This window comes from Artibeus jamaicensis, unplaced genomic scaffold, assembly GCF_021234435.1.
Source record: "Artibeus jamaicensis isolate MK-2021 breed Jamaican fruit bat unplaced genomic scaffold, CSHL_Jam_final scaffold_474, whole genome shotgun sequence".
Lineage (NCBI taxonomy): Eukaryota > Metazoa > Chordata > Mammalia > Chiroptera > Phyllostomidae > Artibeus > Artibeus jamaicensis.
In genome coordinates, this window is record NW_026522046.1 from 15737819 (window position 1) to 15759956 (window position 22138).

General features: G+C 38.4%; 1 long non-coding RNA gene across 1 annotated transcript in view; it reads right to left on the reverse strand.

The window, feature by feature from the left end:
• Positions 1 to 589: 589 nt before the first annotated feature.
• The window catches only part of LOC119043452 (uncharacterized), a 56212-nt gene continuing 34663 nt past the window's right edge, over positions 590 to 22138 (reverse strand). Inside the window, exons 3-6 of the long non-coding RNA XR_008390204.1 lie at positions 16912 to 17083; positions 6042 to 6221; positions 2286 to 2382; positions 590 to 2194 (exon numbers count right to left, since the gene is read on the reverse strand). This is a non-coding gene — a long non-coding RNA (uncharacterized LOC119043452). The remainder of the gene's footprint in view (positions 2195 to 2285; positions 2383 to 6041; positions 6222 to 16911; positions 17084 to 22138) is intronic.

Below are 22138 nucleotides of genomic sequence, written 5' to 3' on the forward strand. Positions count from 1 at the left end.
CTAATTCTAAAAGAACATCCCTGCATGAGACTCAAAAGATAATGTCCTCAATTATTTTAAAGCTAACACGGCAGGAACTGTCACTTAACTACTTATCCAGGGAACCTCAGTGAAAACCGAGGTTAGGATTTTGAGCCTCAGTGCATCCCTATGTCAAATCTATGACAGGGGTGCAGTGCATCCCTATGTCAAATCTATGACAGGGGTGATATTTGTACTGCCTGCCTCCAATGACTATTTTAGAAATAAAACTACAGAAGGACATTTTAAAAAGTTATGAGTTAAATAAATTTTAGATATTATATGTATCCCTCTAGATATATTGATAATATTAACAACATGATCTGCTTTCTCCTCTTTTGTTGCTGCCAAGGAGTGGGGAAAACAGAGCATTGCATGTTTCCTATAATAATATAATATAATAAATATAAAAATTTTATAATGATATAAACTTATGTTTTATATTATTTATATTTATATTATATTTATGTGTATTATATTAATATATAATACAATGTGCTGTATCATAGAGTATATTAATATAAAGCTATTGGCTTATTATGTTTTGTTATATTTATATTTTAATATAATAATAATTGAAATATTAATTACTTACACAAGACATTGTTAACTGGTTACCTCTGGGAAGTGGGAGTGAGGCCCGAGGGGGAAAAAGGCTTTTCTACTTTGGTTTCCTCTAAACAATTAATTTTTAAAATACTGACTATGTATTATTTAATGGATATTAAAAAAAACAGGAAATGTAAATTGCTCATAAATAATACCTGTACAGGGCATGCAAAATGACTTCAAATATTCACTTTAATTTCCTTTTAAACATGATTTAGTTCACTCACTCCAGCTAGCTAATGTAAAGAGGGAGGCTTATGGTAAGGATACAACCAGAAACCTGGACATCCAAGACCAAAAAATGAAGGAAAGTTTGCTCTCAGGGAGCCTGGTGCAGAAAATTCAAGAACCCAGGCTACCACCTCCATCTCCAAGTATCTAACTTCTGCTTCTCTCTTCTTGTCTTCCAAATGCCCAACTTCTCAGCAGGCAGGCTTAAATGACCACCAATTCTGGGGGGAGGTGAGGCCCCCACTTCTGACTTTCTATGATGGCACCTGTCTCTCACGAAAGTTCTCGAATGTTAAATGCATGTGAATCATCTGGGGATTTTGTCAGGACACAAATTCTAACGAAGTAGGTTTCGGTGGGTTGAGAGAACCCCCTGCTGCCGGTCCACAGACCACACTGTGAGAGGAAAGCCTCAGTGCAGTTTCTTTTTTTGACACTTCATTTTCCATTTACTTGGCCTGACTACTAAGAATATGGCATTTTTAATATGTATTTTGGTGGTGGCGGTGGTGGCGGCAGTTTCCTTTTTAAAAAAATTTCAAGCATGGTTGACATAAAAGAATCTATTTCAGGAATACAACATAGCGATTCTACATTTATAAAGTGCTTTTGGAGCCTGGCATTTAGCAGCACAGTTAATAAGGGCAAATAGATGTTTCTCATGTCCACAGGACAATGTCAGCTCTTTATGCTCTCTGGAATAATTAAGCTTAAAAAATAATAATACAGGTGATGTTTAATTTAGGATGGCACTTAGCAGAAATAATAGGTGTGGCTCTATCACCACTAGCCCTAGTGGTTATTCTGACTCAAAATTCGTAAGCACAGTAATTAACTAAAAATACATTACTAGCTTTTATTTTTTAGTATGAATTTTAGGGTCAAATGATTTTTTTCCTGCCTACTTTGGAGAACTAACCTCGGCTTATGGTTGTTAATAAATAAATAAAAATTAATTAATCAAATAATTTAATTTAATTAAAAATAAAAAACCCTTACAAACTATTATGTCAACATTATAGGGATTAAAACTTCAGATAAACTGTCAGTTATTGGTTAATCATGAAAGAGAATTGTGCTTTTCTTCCACAGTCAGTGAGTGCTGTCCAGGCAGAGAAGAGGCACAAGGATGATGCATCCAGCAACTTTTTGAATTTCAAAATATACATCTATTCACTTACTCTATGGTCTGTCACCCATTCGTCCATCTATCCACCTACCCATCTACCCATTCATTTAATAAATGCTGTTGCATTCCTCTTAAATGCTTGGTGCAGTGCCAGTTCCTGGGGATCAGTGATGAACGAGGCACCTGCCTCGGAAGCTTGCAGTTCTGTAAGGGAAATGCAAAATCAATAGTATTGCTCTAATTATGAAGCAACTACAAGTGTTTATAATAATCCGTGGCTTACCATAGACATTACCTTATTTAATTTTTACTCAATTTAGAAAGTAATTTTTATCTTCCTGATTTTACAGAGAGAACACAGGAAAGGAAGAATATCCATAATGGTAGTTGGTCTGGAAAAGAGGAAGGTAGTATGAAAGAGAAGATGAAGTCAACAAACAGGCAACACACACTGCTTCATAACATCACTAAGGCCTGGCCTGACTGCCAACACAGGTCCATGACTACTGCCCCCAAGATGCATTTCTAGTGTTGAGTTTATAGCATGTCCATTATCATTAAGCCTGGATCATTTGTTCCAGGGGGTGGGATACCAGGATAATGAGATAAACAATGTTCAATCAGCCACTGGTCAGCATTTGTTCTCGTCACTGGGGCCATAATGAATTTGTGCCCCAAACAAGCACATGGAGTTCTATGTAACCAAATTAAAATGCCCTGTAAGTAGTCCCAACACCATGTTTTTTTCAGTCTCCAAATCGGCATGACCTAGTAGGGAACACTTTGTAAACAAGAGGGAACACTTTGCTGTCCATCAATGAACCCGCGCCTTGTTTCCTTCTTGTCTTGCTTTACTGAGTCTGACGCTCCAGACACCCAAGGTAGATTTAGGATGTCTCAAAACTATAGCACATAACAGAGGACCATGGAGCATATAGAGAATTAATATCATGGTCTGGTTTGATTTTCAAGATTTTATTTAAAATTGTCTATACATTTCTGTGATTTCAAAAGAACGCTGAACATACCCTAAAAAATATGACATCCAAGCAACATTGCTTCATCCTCCAATCTGCAAACAATCTTCTATGTTAACTAAAGTACGAAATGCAAAATAATTATTTTTTGGAACAGTGATGTGTAAATCCAGAGGGAATTGCTAATGATAATAGACATGATATATTGAATGCTTATGTACGTGAGAAGCACATCACAAATATTTTTCCCTGGTAATCTATGACTAATTGTGCTTCGTGAGTAAGGAAATTGAGAAGTTAATTAGTTTATCCAAATATGCATTGCTAGAAAGTGAATGAGAGGGGTCATTTTAATCCAGATCAATTTAACTCCAGAATCTGTGCTCCTTTATCCCATCACTGTTGCCCAAAGAAGGTGAGTTTCCTAATCTAGGCTCCAACTTAAAGAGTGATGTTTATTATTTTGGGTAGTGGGTGGGGGAGATCCTGTTGAAACAGCTTGTGATGATTGATTTTATGTGCCAACCTGACTGGGCCACGGGGGTGCCCATATACCTGCTTTTTGCTGTGCATAATGCACTCCTGTGTACAATGCGCACCCATGTTTTTGTGCACATTATACATGGGGTTATTATACCATGGTATGTAATCGTTATACCCATGTATGATGTACATCCTTATTTTTCCTTCAAAAATTTGGTCAAGAAAGTGCAATTATACATGGCAAAATGCAGTAATTGGTCAAACATTATTCTGACAGTCTGTGAGGGTGTCTTGATTTTTCAACTTCATTTTTCAATTACAGTTTACATTCAACTGTAATGGTTGTAGTAGTTTCAGGTGTACAGCATAGTGGTTAGACAACCATAAACTTTACAAATTGCCCTGATATTGTCAGTAGCTACCTGGCACCATCCACAGTGATTACAATATTATTGACTATATTCCCTATGCTATACTTTACATCCCTGTGACAGTTTTACAACTGCCAGTTTATACACTTCATCTCCTCACCTTTTTCACCCAGTCCACCAGCCCCCCTCCTCTTTGGCATCCACCAGTCTGTTCTCTGTATCCATGAGTCTGTCTCAATTTTGTTTGTTCATTTATTTTGTTCATTAGATTCCACACATAAGTGAAATCATAAGGTATTTGTCTTTCTCTGACCTACTTATTTCACTTAACATAATATTCAGTGAAGGCATTTTGGCTGAGATTCACATTTGAATTGGCAGACTGAGTAAAGCAGATTGCCTTCTCCAAGTGTGAGTGGACCTCATTCAGTCAGTTGAAGACTTGAATAGAACAGAAAGGCTAACCCCCCTGTGAGTAAGAAGGAACTCCCCTCCGCCTGCTTTCTAGCTGGGGAATTAGTCTTCTCTGCCTTTAAACTTGGACTAGAATTTACTCCACTGACTCTCATGGTTCTCAGGTCTTTGAACTTGGCCTGGAACTACACTATCAGCTCTCCTGGAATTCCAGCTTGCTGACTGAAGATCTTGGAAATCTCAGCCTCCATAATCATATGAGCCAAATCCTTATAATCATATACAGACATATTAGTATGCATGTGAGTACACACATGTGCTATTGGATTTGTTTGTCTGGGAAATTCAGACAATACAAAACTCTTACTCATCAAGTACTCTGAGGTCTGGTAATCAGCCAGTGGTTACATAAGTTTCATCTGATCCATGTCCAAGCTTCTGACATATTTATTTACCTGTGGAAATATCTGGAAATTCCCACTCCACTTCCTTGTTGGCAAAATTTGCATCTACTGAACCTTGCTGTTAACTGAGAATTTCAGAATATTAAAAGTGATTCATCATCCAAAAAAAAGCTGAAATTTCTTTTTTAATTTAAAAGTTTTAAACAAAATTTATTTTTTAAAAGTGCAGGTTCTTTGGTTCAAAATACAAATTTACTTGCATTTGTACTTTTTAGTTTGCATATTCAGTTCAATATTTCTTAATGGATGAAATGTACTGCATTAAGTATTTCAAGTACATCTCCTGCCATATGAAACTCATGATCAGAAAGGGAGACATTAAAAATTGACATGCATAGCTCACCCAGTGTGCAGGACCATATTTTGTATTAGGTAATATAATCAACATGCCATACACAAAAGGGTTTTTCCACCAGTCTCTTTAATGGCATTGAGTTTGTGAAACAAACTCTGCCATTTAATGGCAGGAGTTTGTGAAACAAACCAGTTGAATACCATGTTGCCTTGGGCAAGAGCATCCTGACCCACCTGGGGAAAGGATGGCTACATATCTTTTACCAATGACTTCTGGCCCTGGTCTCTGATCTGTCTGACATTCAAGAAATTTTCTACAAGTGCCCTATCTCTGTGGCCTGTAGAAGTTAATGTGCCTGCAGAGAAGAGCAAATTCATTTCCAGTATATTAATGAGATCAGAGCCAAGGACAACTGAAGAAAAATCCTATTTTTAAGACCTCAAAAATTTTGAATGAATGGAATGCAAGTAGAATTTGCAAATCATTTGCTACATTCAAATATCCTGACAGTACACTTCTGAATACTATGTTATGTGCCTCCAAACTTATTTCTTAAATATATATTTAAAAATGTATACTTATCTTCTTGCTACATTATTAACACATCCATCCATTCAGTACATATCTATTAGGCATCTTTCATTTTTGAGCCTTTATTCTAGGTACCATAAGAGGTTTTAAGGTAAATTATAGAATTGTACAGAAAGAAAAATACCCAATTATGTGTAATACAAAACAGCACTGTTAGTGCTAAGTAAGAGGAAAAAGAAAGTATTAATCAGGATTGAAGAGAGGCTGAAATTAAAAAGAGTACTGCATGAAGTAAATTAGGAAATATATTAGAAAGGATGAAAAATATGATTTTAGCTTTGAAAGAGAGCGGCACTTCTGGCAAAGGGCCAATATGAGCTCATGTGTGTTACTGGGGAAATTCACTGATCACAGAGTGATTGAGGGGAAGTGTGTGGGAGACTGAAGTGGGGTGACGCACCCAGTTCAGATCAAGAGAAACCAGGGAGGCATGTAGAAATGAAAGGTTAAACTCACCCGGAAGGAAAGTGCCCTTTGCCAACTGTGGTGGGTGCGATGATGTGGAGCAAGCACTGCGGGGACTGCAAGTCAGAAGGAGACCTCTGCTCTACTCTGGTTCTTCCTTTTCTTCTGGGGGCTCATTTCACCTCCTTGAGTCTCAGTGTCCACATGTGTGAAATAGAACCACTGCTCTGCCTGTGTTATGAGAATTGGAAAATGTAAATGATCGCTGATGTCCACTGTACATTGGTAGATCAGTTGGTTAGAGCTATGCAATTTAATTTTTGAGAGCTCCGAAAGCTTAGTAATTTTTAATGCGAAATATCTTTCAAAATTCACCTTAAATATAACAATATTACTAGACCCACAGACACATAGAGCAAAAATAATATAATCATATACCGTGGCACTAACAATAACAAAAGCACTTATATTTTGGATGACCCTTTTGCTCTGGAGACTGTTGTCACCCCTACTTCAGAAGAAACTGATAATTAGAGTGGGTAAGTCAGTCGCCTACAGTCATGAACTAAGAGATGGCAGAGCTGAGTCTATAAACTAAAGGAGCCAGACACAAGCCCACATGCCTGGCACCAGGCTTCACTGCTTTCACAGAAAGCAAGAAAGACACGTGCTTGCATATGGTTTTAATAAGTGAAAAATATAAATTTTCAGTGTGTATTACCCAAAAGGGGACTAGCCCAAAGAGTCCTAATTTTCAATTATCTCTTTAGTTTAAAATACACCCACAAAAGGAAAACTATTAAATGTTAATATTATAACTAAATGAATGAAAATGAAATGAGGTACTATTTTTAGTTCGCATTTTATCAGATACTCTAAAATTATTTGCCTGCTCTCCACAGAACATTTAAAAACTACTTAAAAATATAAAGACAATAAACACAGCCCACAATCACATTACTACCGTTTTGCTAAATGTCTTTTTAAATTTTTTTTAAATTCAAAGATAATATTTTTAGGCTTTTTGTCCTAGTGAAATATGGTATATTGTTAAGAATTGAAAATGTTTGTATTTGAGGTATAGGTTCTCAGCAACAGAATTATTACTTGCCTCAAGCTTTATTCTTTATTATATATAGTTAAATATATGTGTAAAACATATGTATAGTAATACATAATTAATATATGCATACTTTACACACAACGTGTATAAATCTAAAAGGTACAGCTCAATTAATTTCCCCACACACCCATGTAACCACCATCAGGTCACAATATAAAACATTTCCAGCCCCCCAGAAGGTTCACAGGTCACCATCTAGTCACTCCTGCCCCGCGCACCCAGGATTACTGTTGTTCTCATCTCTATCATCGCTAATTTTGTCTGTTTTTGAACTTTGTATAAGTCATACACTGGTTATTGTTGGTGTCTTTTGTTTAAACCACATTGCTATATATCTCAGTAGTTTGCTTATATTCATTTCTATGTCGTATTTCATCGTATGAGTATAATTTATCCATTCTATTGTGCTGAATTATTTACAGTTGGATGCTATTATTGATAAGGAGGCTCTGAACATGTTTCACCTGTCTTTTTGGCGGACAGGGCACTTACTCATGGCATTTGAGTATGTTGGGTGCATACTTAGGAGTAGAATTGCTGGGTCATAGGGTACACATATGTTAAGCTTTGATAACATTCCAAAGTGGCTTTACAATGTACACTCTTACCAGCAATTTATGAGAGTTCCAATTGCTCCATATCTTCACCAACACATGTACTATCTGTCTTTTTAATTTTAGCAGCATCGTATTGAGGTTTTAATTTGCATTTTGTTGCCTAATGATAATGATCACTTTTTCATATTTGTACTGGTCATTTGGACACACTTCATGAAAATGGCTGTTAAAAAGTCTTGCTCTTGTTTAAAATTTAGAAGGGAAATTCATTGACAAACTTACCACCCAAATAACATCTCCACAGAATACACAGCCCTCATCTTATGACATTTTCCAGGTGAACAACTTTGACATCTCTCTGTTGTGAGGGATGCCTTCAACATCAGCAAGGGGGAAAGTTTAAGGTAACAGTTCTCACTTTGGAGGCTGAACAGGTTCTCACTTCTGAATTCTCTGTTAGTAAGAAAACCAGCTAAAAGACCCGTTGAGTTTTCTGTTCCATTTAGTGCACTGCTCAGGGAAGCCAACAGATCCTGTGAAAATTAGCCTATCATTTTCTTTTCTTTTCTTTAACTTTCCATTTTTTATTTATTTCTCTTTTTCACATTACCATTTATCCCCCCTTATACTCTCCTCCACCTCCACCCCTTCTCCCTCAGGCAATCCAAACACTGTTGTCCATGTCCATGTGTAGGAGACCATTGTGCATGGCCTGGGCCCAGCTCCCACTCAGAGATGCACAGAACCCATGCCCATGGATAGGTTTTCCCATGGGGAATCAGGCCTGCAATGTGCTTAAGCTACTTTGAGTCTTGCTTTTTGCTTAAAAACTTCCTCACCCTGAATTGAGACAACGACTGCTTACTGTAACTTCCTAAAATCCATGCTAAAAACCCCCAGTTTGGAGTGTAACTGGTTCAACCACTTTTCCTTTTTCATTTGCAAATATCCCTCTTCTGTGATGTGATTAATGAGTGGCATTGGCTTCTTTGTCTTCTGTAAAAGGTAATCACCTAAAGCAACCTGTGCATAGTAAATGAGGACCTTCATGTAATGTGCTGAGAAACCCAATAAAAGCCAGTCATGGCAAGGGCCGTGGCTTTTGGTCCCCTTGAGAGAAAAAGCCGTGCTGTCCCTTTTCTCCCACCAGACTCGGTAGTCCGTGTGAATGTCTCATTTCATCCATAATGACTTGGACACTGTGGGCCGGTGTCCGCATCATCTGTGAGTCTTTTTCCTCTTTTGCTTGATTCCTATACATCCCCTCCCCCTAGAAATGGCCAGCCTGCTCTCTACCTATGAGTCCAAAGAGTCTGTCTGTTTTGCTTGTTAGTTCAGTTTGTTCATTAAATTCCCCATATGAGTGAAATCAAACAGTATTTGTCTTTCTCTGACTGGCTTATTTTGCTTAACATATTGTTCTCCAGGTTCAACCATGTTGTTGCAAAAAGAGAATTTTCCTCCTTTTTTTATGGCCCAGTAGTATTCCATTGTGTAAATGTGCCACAGATGTTTTATCCACTCATCTGATGGACACTTGGACTGCTTCCCAATCTTAACTATTGTTAATAAGACTGCAATGAACATAGGGGTGCTTATATTCTTTGATTTAGTGTTTTGGGTTTTTCGGATACTCAACCATTTCTGTGAGCATCCTGATTACTGGTGTTTGAACTCTGTATCTGATAGGTTGGCTATCACCTTGTCACTTAATTATTTTTCTGAAATTTTGTTCTTTTTTTTTTCCTTTGGACCATATTCCTTTCTCTTGGCACACCTGTTACATTGTAAGTAGTGGAACCTTATGTATTCACCCGGGCAGTACAAGCCATGCAATGCATTGCGGCACTATATGTGGGGGAGGGGTCCAAGAGGGAACAATTCTGTGTGCTTGGCTCTCAGCTGGCTTTCAGTCGCTTCCCCCACTACTCACAAGTAAATTTGGCCCTTCTGGTGTTGATTCTTAGGTGGGTGGGTTTGTTTACATTGTAGGACCCTGTGTGTCTCTCCAACAAACTCTTCTTTTTACAATCCTCACAGAATTTTACAGCCAGAGGTTTTGAGGCTTTAGTTTCCCTGTGCAGCCCTGGGTTGTACTGTCTCTCTCGCTCCCTGGGTGTTCCTCCCAGCTTATCTGCATGTGAATGTGGTACTTCCCGGTCCACCAACCACCGCCTCACCTGGCTGGTCTACCGCCCTGCCATGCATCCTCTCCACCCTGATTGCCCGAGTCCACTCCTCCTACTGGTCTGGATTAATGTTTTCCCTCTAACTCTGTGGTTGTTGGACTTCCATACAGTTAGATTTTCTGGCAGTTTTGATTGTTTTTTGTTTTTAAATTTCTTGTTGTCCTTCTTTTAGTTGTGCAAGAAAGCAAAGTGCATCTACTTACACCTTCATCTTGGCTGGTAGTTCAGGTGTTCTCTTTTTTGGGTATTGAGTTTTATAAGTTCTTATAAATTTTGGATATTAACCCCTTATCAGGTGTATCAGTGAATATGTTCTCCCATTCAGTGGGTCATCTCTTCATTTTGTTGATGGTTTCCTTTGCTGTGCAATCTTTTTAGTTTTACGTGGTCCCATTTGTTTATTTTTTCTTTTGCTTGCCTTGCTATGAGCAATGCCCAAGATTTTAGTGCCTATGTTTTCTTCTGGAATGTTTATGGTTTCAAGTCTAACATTTAAGTCTTTAATCCATTTTGAATTTATTCTTGTGTGTGGTGTAGAAGGTGCTCTAGTTTCATTTTTCTACATGTATGTGTTCAATTTTCCCAACACCATATATTGAATAGACTATCTTTAGCCCACTGTATGTACTTGCTTCCTCTGCCAAATACTAGTGACTATAAAGGCACAGGTTTATTTCTGGGCTCTCTATTCTGTTCCATTGGTCTGTGTGTCTGTTTTTTTACCCTGCTGATTTTTTTTTAAAAATTTTGTTATTCAATTATAGTTGTCTCCATTTTTTCTATAATGTCATAGTAGGTAGCATGATTCATCCAACTTTTTCTTCTCTCTCAAGATTATTCTTGCTGTATGGGATCTTTTGGGGTTCCATATACATTTTTGAAATATTTGTTGTAGTTCTGTAAAATACAACATTGGAATCTTCATAAGAATTGCATTGAAGCTGTAGATTACTTTGGGTAGTATGGACATTTTAATGATGTTAATTTATCCTACCCATGAACATAGTATGTGCTTCCACTTAATTGTATTTTCTTCAGTTTCTTTCTTCAGTGTCTTACAATTTTCTAAGTACAGGTTTTATATCCTTTGTTACATTTATTCCTAGGTATTTTATTCTTTTTGGAGCAATCGTGAATGGGATTATTTTCTTAATTTCCCTTTCTAATAGTTCATAATTGGCACATAAAAATGAAACTGGCTTATGGATATTAATTTTGTATCTTGCTACTTTACTGAATTCATTTATCAATTCTAGTAGTTTCTTGGTGGAATCTTTAGGGTTCCCTATGTACAGTAGATTGTCATTTGCAAATACTGGCAGTTTTACTTCTTTCTTTCCAATATAGATGCCTTTAATTTCTTCTTCTTGTCTAATCATTGTGGCTAGGACTTCCAGTACTTCTTTGAATATGAGAGGTGAAAGCAGATATCCCTGTCTTGCTCCCAGTCTCAAGGGGAACACTTACAGTTTTTGCCCATTGAGTATGATGATGGCAGTGGGTTTGTCATATATGGCCTTTATTATCTTTAGGTATGTTTTCTCTATTCCCATTTTACTGAGAGAGTAATCAAATGCTTTTTCTGCATCTATTAATATGATTATGTGGTTTTTATCCTTCATTATGTTTATGTGTTGTATATGTATTGATTTGTGAGTGTTGTACCAACTTTGCATCCCTAGAATAAATCCCATTTGTACATGGTGTATGATCTTTTCAGTTTTTTGCTGTGTTCAGTTTGCTAATATTTTGTTCAGGATTTCAGCATCTATGTTCATCAGGAACATTAGCCTATAATTTTCTTTATTCATAGTGTTTTTCTGGTTTTGGAATAAGGATAATGCTGGCCTTGTAAGTGAGCTTGGGAGTCTCTACCCCTCTTGAATGTTTTGGAGTAATGTGAGAAGGAGCGTTGTGAGTCTTCTCCGAATGCTTGGTAAAATTTTCCTGTGAGGCCATCCAGTCCATGGCTTTTGTTGTTAGTTTTTTTATTACCACTTCAATCTCACTTGCTATAATCTGTATATTCAGATTCTCACATTCTTCCTGATTTAGTTTTGGAAGATTTTATGTTCCTAGGAACTTATCCATTTTGCCCAGGTTGTCCAATTTGTTGGCATATAATCGTTCATAACAATTGCTTACACTCCTTTAAAATTCTTTGTTGTCAGTTGTTATTCTCCCTCTTTCATTTTTTATTTTACTTATTTGGGTTCTGTGGGTGGGCTCTGCCCACAGCCCCTCCCCCTCCCACCACTGGCTGCCATGGATGAGAATAAATATACCAAGACCTGATCTACTTGGGAAGGAAAGGTGGCCGATCTCTCAAAGGAGAAGAGCCAGAAGCCTTTTCCTCCATGAGCTTTTATTGGGTTTAATTTGCACAGGAATACAGGTAAAGCTCATCAATCCTTGTCAGACAGTAAGGATCAAACAATAGATAACATACAAAGAACTACAAGGGCTTATTCTGAGTCCTGGTCAGTTAGCTAAAGGGCTATAAAACTTTAGGAAGCAAACTCATTTCCTGCTCTGAACCTTATTAGAAAATTTAGGGCATTCTTAGCAAAGCAGGTTTCACAAGATTTTGTGTGTTCTTTCTTAGTCCTGATAGCCCTGGGGAACCTGCCCCTTCCAGCACAGGGCTGCACTGCCCTCTGACATTATTTCAGGCTTAAGTCAGGTAGGGGAAGTAAGGCAGCCAAGAGATTAGGAGACTTCTTACAGACAGAATGAGGACTCAGGCTATGTCAAAGCCGAGAGGTGAGGTTCCATCATCCCCTTTTTCTATAACCCCCCCAAGTCCTTCCCTGGGGGCCCCTTTGTGACCATGACTGTCTTAGGTCATCCCTCTCTTGAGGAATCTTACCTGTCATTGGCTAATCAGTCAGGCTCAGGGCCAAACAAGGTGAATTAAAGGGGCAGGATAAGCTTTGTCCTAAGTGGCTTATGGTCCCAAGGTCGCCCACTCAGCCTCAGCCATGGGGGGTTATAGCTTCTGAAACCAGGCAGGACAGTTTCCAACAGGGTTCTTTCTCTCTCTCTCTCTCTCTCTCTTTTGATGAGTGTGGTTAAAGGCTTGTCAATCTTGTTTATCTTTTCAAAGAACCAAAACTTGGATTTATTGATATTTTGTATTTTTTAGACTCTATTTTATTTATTTCTGCTCTAACATTTATTATTTTCTTCCTTTTACTTACTTTAGGTTTTGTTTATTGTTCTTTTTCAACTTAAAGTATAAAGTTACATTGTTTATTTGAGTTTAATCTTGTTTCTAGAGATACTTCCGTAATGCTATGAATTTTCCTCTTAGGACTGCCTTCTTTGTGTCCCATGGATTTGGGGTTGTTTTGTTCTCATTTTCATTTGTTTCAAGGTATATTTGATTTCTTCCCTGATCTCATTGGTGACCCATTAATTGTTTAATAGCATGTTATTTAGCTCCTATATGTTTGTATTTTTTAGTTTTCTTTTTGTGTTTGATTTCTAATTTCATAGCCTTATGGTCAGAGAAGATGCTTGATATGATTTCGATTTTCTTAAATTTATTGAGCTTGTTTTGTGTCCTAATATGTGGCCTATCCTAGAAAATGTTTCATGTGCACTTGAAAAAAATATATATTTTGCTGTTTTGGGGTGATGTGCTGTGGATGTATCAATTAAATCCAGTGGATGTATCAATTAAATCCAGTGTGTCATTTAAGGCTGCTGATTCCTTGCTGATTTCCTGTCTGAAAGATCTACTCAGTGAGGTCAATGGGGTGTTAAAATTCCCTACTACAATGTTCTTTTGTCAGTCTCTTCCTTTATGTCCATCAAGATTTGCCTTATATATTTAGGTGCTCGTATGTTGGTTGCTCAAAATTTACTAGATTTATATTCTCATGTTGAATTGTTCTCTTTATCATTAAGCAGTGTCCTTCTTGGTCTCCTACTATGTGTTGGTCTTAAAGTCTGTTTTATCAGATATGATTTTTGCTACCTCAGCTTTTTCTTCCTTTCCATTTGCCTGAAATATCATTTTCTATCCCTCTGCTTTTAGTCTGTGTCTAGCAGAAGGATCTCTTGTTTTGAGGTGGGTCTCTTGGATACAGCACGTATATATGGATCTTGTTTTCTTATCCATTAAGCTACCCTATGTCTTTTGATTTGAGCATTTAAGCCATTTACATTTAAACTGATATTGTACAGGTAGGTATTTACTACCATTTTACTTTTTAACTCTTTTCCTCTGTTCCTTTCTCCTCCTCCTCCTCCCCCTCCTCCTCCTCCTCCTTCTTCTTCTTCTTCTTCTTCTTCTTCTTCTTCTTCTTCTTCTTCTTCTTCTTCTTCTTCTTCTTCTTCTTCTCTTCAATGTGTTGCTATACTGATTTGATGATAACAAACTCCTTTAGCTTTTTTTCTGTCTGTGAAACTTTTTATTTTTCCTTAAATTTTAAATGATAACCTTGCTGGATAAAGTAAACTTGGTTGTAGGTCCTTCCTTTTCATCACCTTAAATACTTCATGCCCATTCCTTCTGGCCAGAAATGTTTTTGTTGAGAAATCAGATGACAATCTAATAGAAGTTCCCTTAAAGGCAATTAACTGCTTTTCTCTTGAGGCTTTTGAGGGTCTCTCCTTGTCTTTTTGCTTTGCCATTTTAATTATGATGTGTCTTCATGTGGGCCTTCTTGGGTCCTCCTCTGTTTGAGACTCTTTGCACTTCCTGGACTTGTGTGTCTTTTTCATTCACCAGGCTATGGAAGTTTTCAGTCATTATTTCTTCAAATAGGTTCTCAGCCCTTTGCTCACTCTCTTCTCCATCTGGATCCCCATGATGTAGCTGTTGTTACATTTGATGTTGTACCAAAGTTTCCTTAAATCTCACTCACTTAATTTTTTTTTCTTTTTGTTGCTCTGCTTGGGTATTTTTTTCCACCCTGTTTTCCCAATCACTGATTCAATCATCTGCTTCATCTAACCTACTGTTTATTCCCTCCAGTGTATTATTTATTTCAAATATAGCATTCTTTGTTTCTGTTCCTTGTTTATGGTTTCTGTGTCTTTTTTATGCTGTTGAATATCCTTATAATTATTACTTTAAACTCCACATATGATAAATTTCTTGCCTCCATTTCTTTTAGCTCTTCTTCTGGGGAATTCTCTTGTTCTTTCATTTAGGGTCTGTTTCTTTGTCTTCCTATTTTGGCTATTCCTATTTTGTGTTTGTTTTTACATATTAGGTAATTCCACAAAGACTCTGGTGCACACTGATTGTGATGGCCCTGAGCAGCTTGTTGGGAGCTATCAGTGATCTGCAGTTTGTGGCTTCCTTTGCTGGGCCTGGGTGTGTACAGAAAGAACCGAGCTGCACAGCAAGGCTGACTTTCACCAACGCCAACAGGCCTGGAGGAGGGTGTGCTAAAGTCTCAACGCTCCCAGAGACTCACCTCCTCCTCCAGGCTTTCTGTTAGGCTTAGTTAATGAAAGTGCCTCCATCTGCATGCTTCAGTAGTCTGGCTTAAGGTATATAGGGTAGGGCAAGAGGGATTCCTGCAGGTGGGGCTATTGCTTCCCCTCAGGCCAATGCCACTTGGAAGGAAGTGCTCTGCCCAAGAGATACGGCTTCTGCAGTGTGGGGAATGAGTCAGCACAGGGATCCTGGTGGTTCTCTCCCCAGAACCACCATCCCCAGAGTTTCCTTAAGTGGCTCTAGTCTGCTCTCCCCTCTTTCTGCCAAAGCCTAGGATAAGTGGCTGCAAACAGAATTTTGTTGTTGGACCTTTAAGAGGCTCTCTGCATCTCTAGTCATTTCTCCCTGGCAAATGACTAAAATCTCCCTTTTCACAGCCAGATGTTGAGTTCCTCTCCTGGGTCTGGTGCCATAAGCTGAGGAGCCCAACTTGGGATTTTAGGCATTACCTGTCTCAGGGGGAAGCCCCTGGCTGCTGATATATGCCTCTGAAACCTCAGCTGCCACCTATGGGGGCTGCAGCCAGCTCTCTGCACCTCAGCACTTCCTACTAGTCTCATTGTTGTAATGTGGTTTTTTCTGTAAGTCCTTGCTTATGAGGCTTCTCTCCAACTAGTGTTCATCTGGTTATTCAAGATGAATTTTCTGTAATTTAGTTGTAATTCTGGTTTGGTCCTAGCAAGTTGTTACTGTGACCACTACCTACTCTGCCACTACCTTCGACCTCCGTGAGTCATTTTCTTCGGGCTCATTTTGTCTGTTTTACTTGCTATTTCTTGAATTAATATCTCAGTGTCCGTTTATGTACGTGAACGCAGAGACTGCAATAGCAACAGAGCCAGGATTTGTAAACTCTGTTTAGCCCCCACTTCTCGTAGAACTCCAGGCTCTTCGTACCTGCAAGGTTTATTCTAATAACCCCTCAAGTTTACTGGATTTATTAATGCACACTCCCTCCTCCTTCTGACATAACTGGTAATAACACAAAAAGCAACAGAATCCAATTTTAGCCCAAACAATTGAAGAGTGGAGGGAACAAAAGCACAAAACTTTTGGGCCTGCATAACCTATGTGTGTGTTGGGGGGGGGGGGAAATGGCTTGAAATAAAACAAACTTCCTTGACTCCCTAAATAAAAAGTCTGAGTTCACCTCTATCCAAAGCTAGTTTTTAAAGATTATTATTACTGTTCCTTTCCTTTCACTATCATGCTTATTATCATTTTCTCTCCACTCAAGGAAAGCTTTTCTTTAAGATTAATAAAGTGTTGGCACAGTTTATGCATTGAATATAAACGGCCCTCTCATATTACCTTAGATTCAATTCAAAACACCTAAAAACTCCCACCCAGTGCTTAGGAAATTCCAGATTATTATTTTACCAGATCGAGGTAAGTAATTAGTTACCTGGTAAATCACTCAAAAGCTCTAGGTGACTGAACCCACTCAACCAAATTCAAATGATTTTCTGTCCATATTTAAGGATACAGATATTCAAACTAGTATTGTATCCATTTTATGTATGTGAGTATATATATTATGCATAACATACATATATATAATTAATTTGGCAACTAAGTGTTAAATAATAATTCTTACCTCTGGAGTGCTCAAAGTAGGATTTCAGTTGTTACTTTTTTGTATGCACTGTCTTTGAAAGAAGAAATTTAAACTGAGTTTTACTTAGAGGTCACTTGTGGCGGATCCTGGCCGGCAGGATTTATGTGTGTTGTGGCTGCTCATGAACAAATACACACCGACAACAGAAGTCCTGTGGAGAAAAAGAGATGGCATGGTAACTCTGAGAGAGAGAGGGCAAGAGGAGCAGAGAGCCCAGTCCTTGCCTGGCCAGGCTTTTATTGCTTCTCTGGGTACATTACATGAAGGGTAGTCCTCATTCACTATGCACAGGTTTACTGCAGGGGACTGCCTTTTACAGATAACAAAGGAAGGAATGCTGCTAATGACGTCAAAGAGAAGGATGTTGCAGATCATGGGGAAAAGTGGTTGAGCTGGTCACTCTCCATACTGGGGAGGTTTAGCTCAGATTTTAGGAAGTTGCAGTAAGCCCTTTCTGCCTCAATTCAAGGTGAGGGAGTTTTAGCAAAAGCAAGTCTCATAGAGGCCTAGGTATGATGCAGGCCTGATTTCCCACAGGAAAACTTCTCTGTTGGCATGGTCCTGCATGTCACTCGCTCCCCACTGGTTTTCCACACCATTTGAAGCAGTTCCCTATAGTCGCTGATGAGTTTGGCAGAACTTGAATAGAAAAACCTGCCTCTTAGACTTCAATGCTTGTAGGAGAACATACAAAGTTCATATAAATAGGCCTTGACTGCCTTAAATCACTTTGAGTAGGTTTGCCTGGGTTGAGTTTTGGAGTTACCTGAATTTTAATGAGTAACAATAAATTCTTCTTGATCTTTGCTATATTTAGAATAATATCCCCAGGGATATGTAGAGAAAAACTCAGAACTTAGAATCCTATTCCTACCAAAGCACATCACTGTAGACACATTGTGGCTTAAAACTATGTCCCCAAGAGGCCCAACATTGCCAGGCAGAAAAGGGAACAAACCGACCTATTAGGCCTCTTGACCTTTACCCATCTTTCTACTCAGTACACAAATTAGGAAAGTTCTCCAAAGGAGGCCCCAGGGCTTAAGAAAACCCCCTAGTTGATTTAATGGACAGGCCTGCCATTTACTTCCTGTTCATATTTCAGTGTTATATCCTCAGAACTTTTGTTCAGGACAGAAAAACCCTGGTGGTAGCTGCTGCTCAGCTTAAAGCTAATTGGATGTCTTATAACAAGAAGTCCATGATTCCCAGAGAGCCCTGCTCCCTTCCTTAATTAGAGTGATGAGAGATAGACAATTAAACCCTGAACGAATATTAACTAACTCTTCCCTCAGGAAGGAAAAAAAAAGCTGTGTTTTTTTAAGTTAATGATTTGCATATATTGTCAAGGTTTAGCTTATCATACTTTGTGGGGGAAAACCAGTTATGATAATTTGCCTCTGTGTAAAAGCTCATGTTCTTAACCCTCAAGGGTCTATTTGAGAAGCTATCATTATTTCAAAAAAAAAGTGCATTGAGTGAAATAAACATATATATATTTAATTTGTAAAAACAGGTATAAAAATCTTTTCTTGTTCTTTTCTGTAGAAAATGACTCTACTATATATTTATAATGTTTTTTAAAGATTTTATTTATTTATTCTTAGAGAGAGGGAAAGGGAGGGAGAAATATCAGTGTGTGGTTGCCTCTCACGTGACCCCCACTAGGGACCTGGCCCACTACCCAGGCATGTACCCTGACTGGGAATTGAACCCGCGACACTTCAGTTCACAGCCCTCACTTAGTCCACTGAGCTACACCAGCCAGGGCCTCTTTATAATGTTTTAAAATCTTATAATGAACACATTAAATAGATATTTTTCTTATGCTCAGACCTAAATCCTATTCCTGCGTTTTTTCTTTTTTTAATTTTTTCTTTCTCTACTCTCCTTTTTGCATCTCTAGTTTCTTTGATTTTCTTCTGTTTCTGAAGATAAAATCAAGAAAAGAAAGGAAAAAACTGCCTATGTACTAACCATACTTGTAAGACTTCCAGAATGTATTTATACAGAAATATAAAAAATAAAGAAAGCCATAAGCTTAAGCATGGCTAAATTTGTTGGCCAAGTTGCCTTAAATATTGTTAGCTTATTCTGAGAACGACCAGTGAACTAAAGGTCCAGATTCCAGAAGGGGAAAAAAAAGTGCCCATAACATTATTTCATGCTAAATTCACTCATGCCTTCCCTGGACTTTAATAAGACAAGGTATATTTATGAGATGGTTTTTTATTGAGTGTGACTGATTGTGTAAAAGAGGGACCTGGCATGTGAGTTTACAAGTACATATTGACTTCACTCTTCCTTGCCTGATTTACAAGAAATAGCTTTGTGTAAAGGAACTTGTTTTCTCACGGAACACTTACTTTCACTTTCCAAAGTCATGTTTGCACATTGTAGAGCCAAGAGATTCTAGCTCACTCATTTTCTACAGGAAACCAGGACCAGGAGCTGGCCCCACTGTCCTGAGCCCCACACAGTACTCGTCTCTGTGACTTTTATTCTGGTTTTGGAATAAACAAAAGTCATTAATTTTTATTCTATACTTTAGGTAAAAAACACACTCTTCTTCCATTATTTGATTAGAATTTAGATTTATAACTCTACTGTACTTGAAGCCATCTAGGAGTCAATTATATTAAGCAAAGTGATTGTCCATGAACAAAAATATATAGAGAGAACAATTTAGATGAGACTAATGATGTTCAAAATCTTTAATAAATGACAGAGCACCTGTGCTGACCCACTGATGCAGACACCAGCTGTAAACACCTGGCCTTGACTGTGATGAGCGCCGGGGAGAACTCACTTTCTGACTATACGCTACATTAGTGTATTTCTAGCTGGTATTGATTCGGAAACCTGGTGGTTGTAGGCTTTTAATTTCATGGGTAATTGGCTTGGGTTTCACTGGGTTTCACATCTCCTTTAAGTCTATTAGCCTTTATTGATTTATATTGTTCAGTTCCACAGATCTTGACTAGTTATGGTTCTGGAATAAGGAGCTAAATCTGAGGAATACTGTCATATACCACCAGTTCTAGTGCTTCATCCATCTGAAGACTTCAGTGTTCAACTTGGCCTTGGGCCTCTTGACAGTGAAACGCTATACCCTGGGTTAGAAAAGACAGTTCGCCTTCTCCTTGCCCCATGTTACATTTCATGGAATGGTTGTTACAATGAGGATAATTGTCATCTTTGTCAATAAAAAGAGCCTAAAAAGATGTGTTAAGGGTAGAGGATCAGACTTCTCCAGATTGCAATCTTACATTCAACCACATTTTACCTTCTTTGATTTCTCTAGCTTTGGCTTGGTGCAGAGGATCCAGCTCTGAGAAGCTCAAGCCCATCTGCAATTCAATCATGCTGGATTTCTGGCCATTGACAAAATGTATCTTACTTAGAAAAGCTATATTTTCTTCCCTCCTTGCCTTCCAGGAAAAGCATATTTGATAGAATCTTGTCACTTACGTGGCCTTGCTAAAATTTGCAGGAAATACACAAGGCTTGTTATCAGATTCGAGGTCTGATTTTATTTTTAAAAACAGGCGGAGAGAAGATATTTGCATAAGGGATATCTGATATAATTTTATTATCCAAAATTTACAAATTATTAAAATGCAACCTAAGGAAACAACCTGTTTGAAAAATGCATAAAAGACCTCACCAAAGAAGATGCACAGATAGTAAGTAAACATATGAAAAAATATTAAACATTACATGTCATTAGGGACCTGCAAATTAAAATAACAAAGAGGTACCACTCCATTCCTATTAGAATGACATCATCCAAGGCACTGAATACACCAAATATTGGGGAGGCTATGGACTTTGGGTGATGAGGAGCAATGGGAATTCTTAGTCATTACTGGTGGGAATACAAAGCAGTTCAGCATCTCTGGCAGTCAGCTTGGCAGTTTCTGATGAAGCTGAACACTCTAACCATATGATCCAGCAGTCATGCTCCTTGGTATTTTCCCAAGTGAATTAAAAACTTATATCCACCTAAAACCCTGCACATGGATGTTAATAGAAGCTTTATTTATTATTACCAAAATCTGGCAGCAACCAAGATGCCTTTCAGTAGGTGAATAGTTAAACAAACCATGGTACACTCATGAAATGAAATATTATTCAGCTCTAAGAAAAAGTAGGCAATCCAGCCGTAAAGGGACATAGAGGAAACTTGAGTGCATATTACTAAGTGAAAGCAGCCAGCCTGAAAAGGCCACCAACTGTATGATTCCAGCTATATCAGGGGTCTCCGACCTCTGGGCCATGAACTGGAACTAGTCTGGGCCTGTTAGGAACTGGACCACACAGCAGCAGATGAGCTTGAATGTGATACACTTGAATCACCCTGAAACCATCCCCCATCCCCAGACCATGCAAAAATTGTCTTTCACAAAACTTGTCCCTGGTGCCAAAAAAGGCTGGGGCCCACTGAACTGTATGCTAGTCTATAAAAGCTAAACTATGAAGATAAAGAGATCAGTGGCTGACAAGGATTAGAGGGGAAGGAGGGAGGAATAGGCCAAGAATTTTTAAGCCAGTGCAAATATGCTGTATGATACTCTTTGACAAAACCCATAGAATGAACAAAACTAAGAGTGAATTCTAATGTAAACTACAGATTTTGGTGATAAGGATGTGTCAACAAGGAACTGTGTAACAAACGTACAACTCTCATGGGGGATCTTGGTAGTGGGGGAAATGGCGCATATAGTGGGGAAGGGGCTATATGGGAACCCTCTCTATATTCGTGCTCGGTTTTGTTGTGAATCTAAAATGTGTATAAAGGACCCATGGACAAAACCAATGGCAGGGGAGGATTGAATGTGGGAAGTGGAGGTGGGTAGGGTGGGGGAGAGTAATGGGGAGGAAATGGGGACAACTGTAAGTCAACAACTGCCGGGGGTCCAGCCTCAGCAGGGTTCAGGGTCCCTGAAGGATGGACAGCACAGGCAAATGAAGAGTCAGACACCCGATTGGATGCCAGAGAACAGCCAGCCTCTGTGGGACTGACTGAACTCATAGAGTTTGATTTAGGCTTTATTTTTATAGAGATTGTTATATAACATTAGAGCAATAGGTGCATAGCATGATCAGTTAAGCAGAAAAAACCAATACAGAGGTAACCAGGAAAAGTACAAGAATTTCTGTAGTTTCAGTTATGTTAAACAAAAGTTGTTTTGACCAGGAGAGC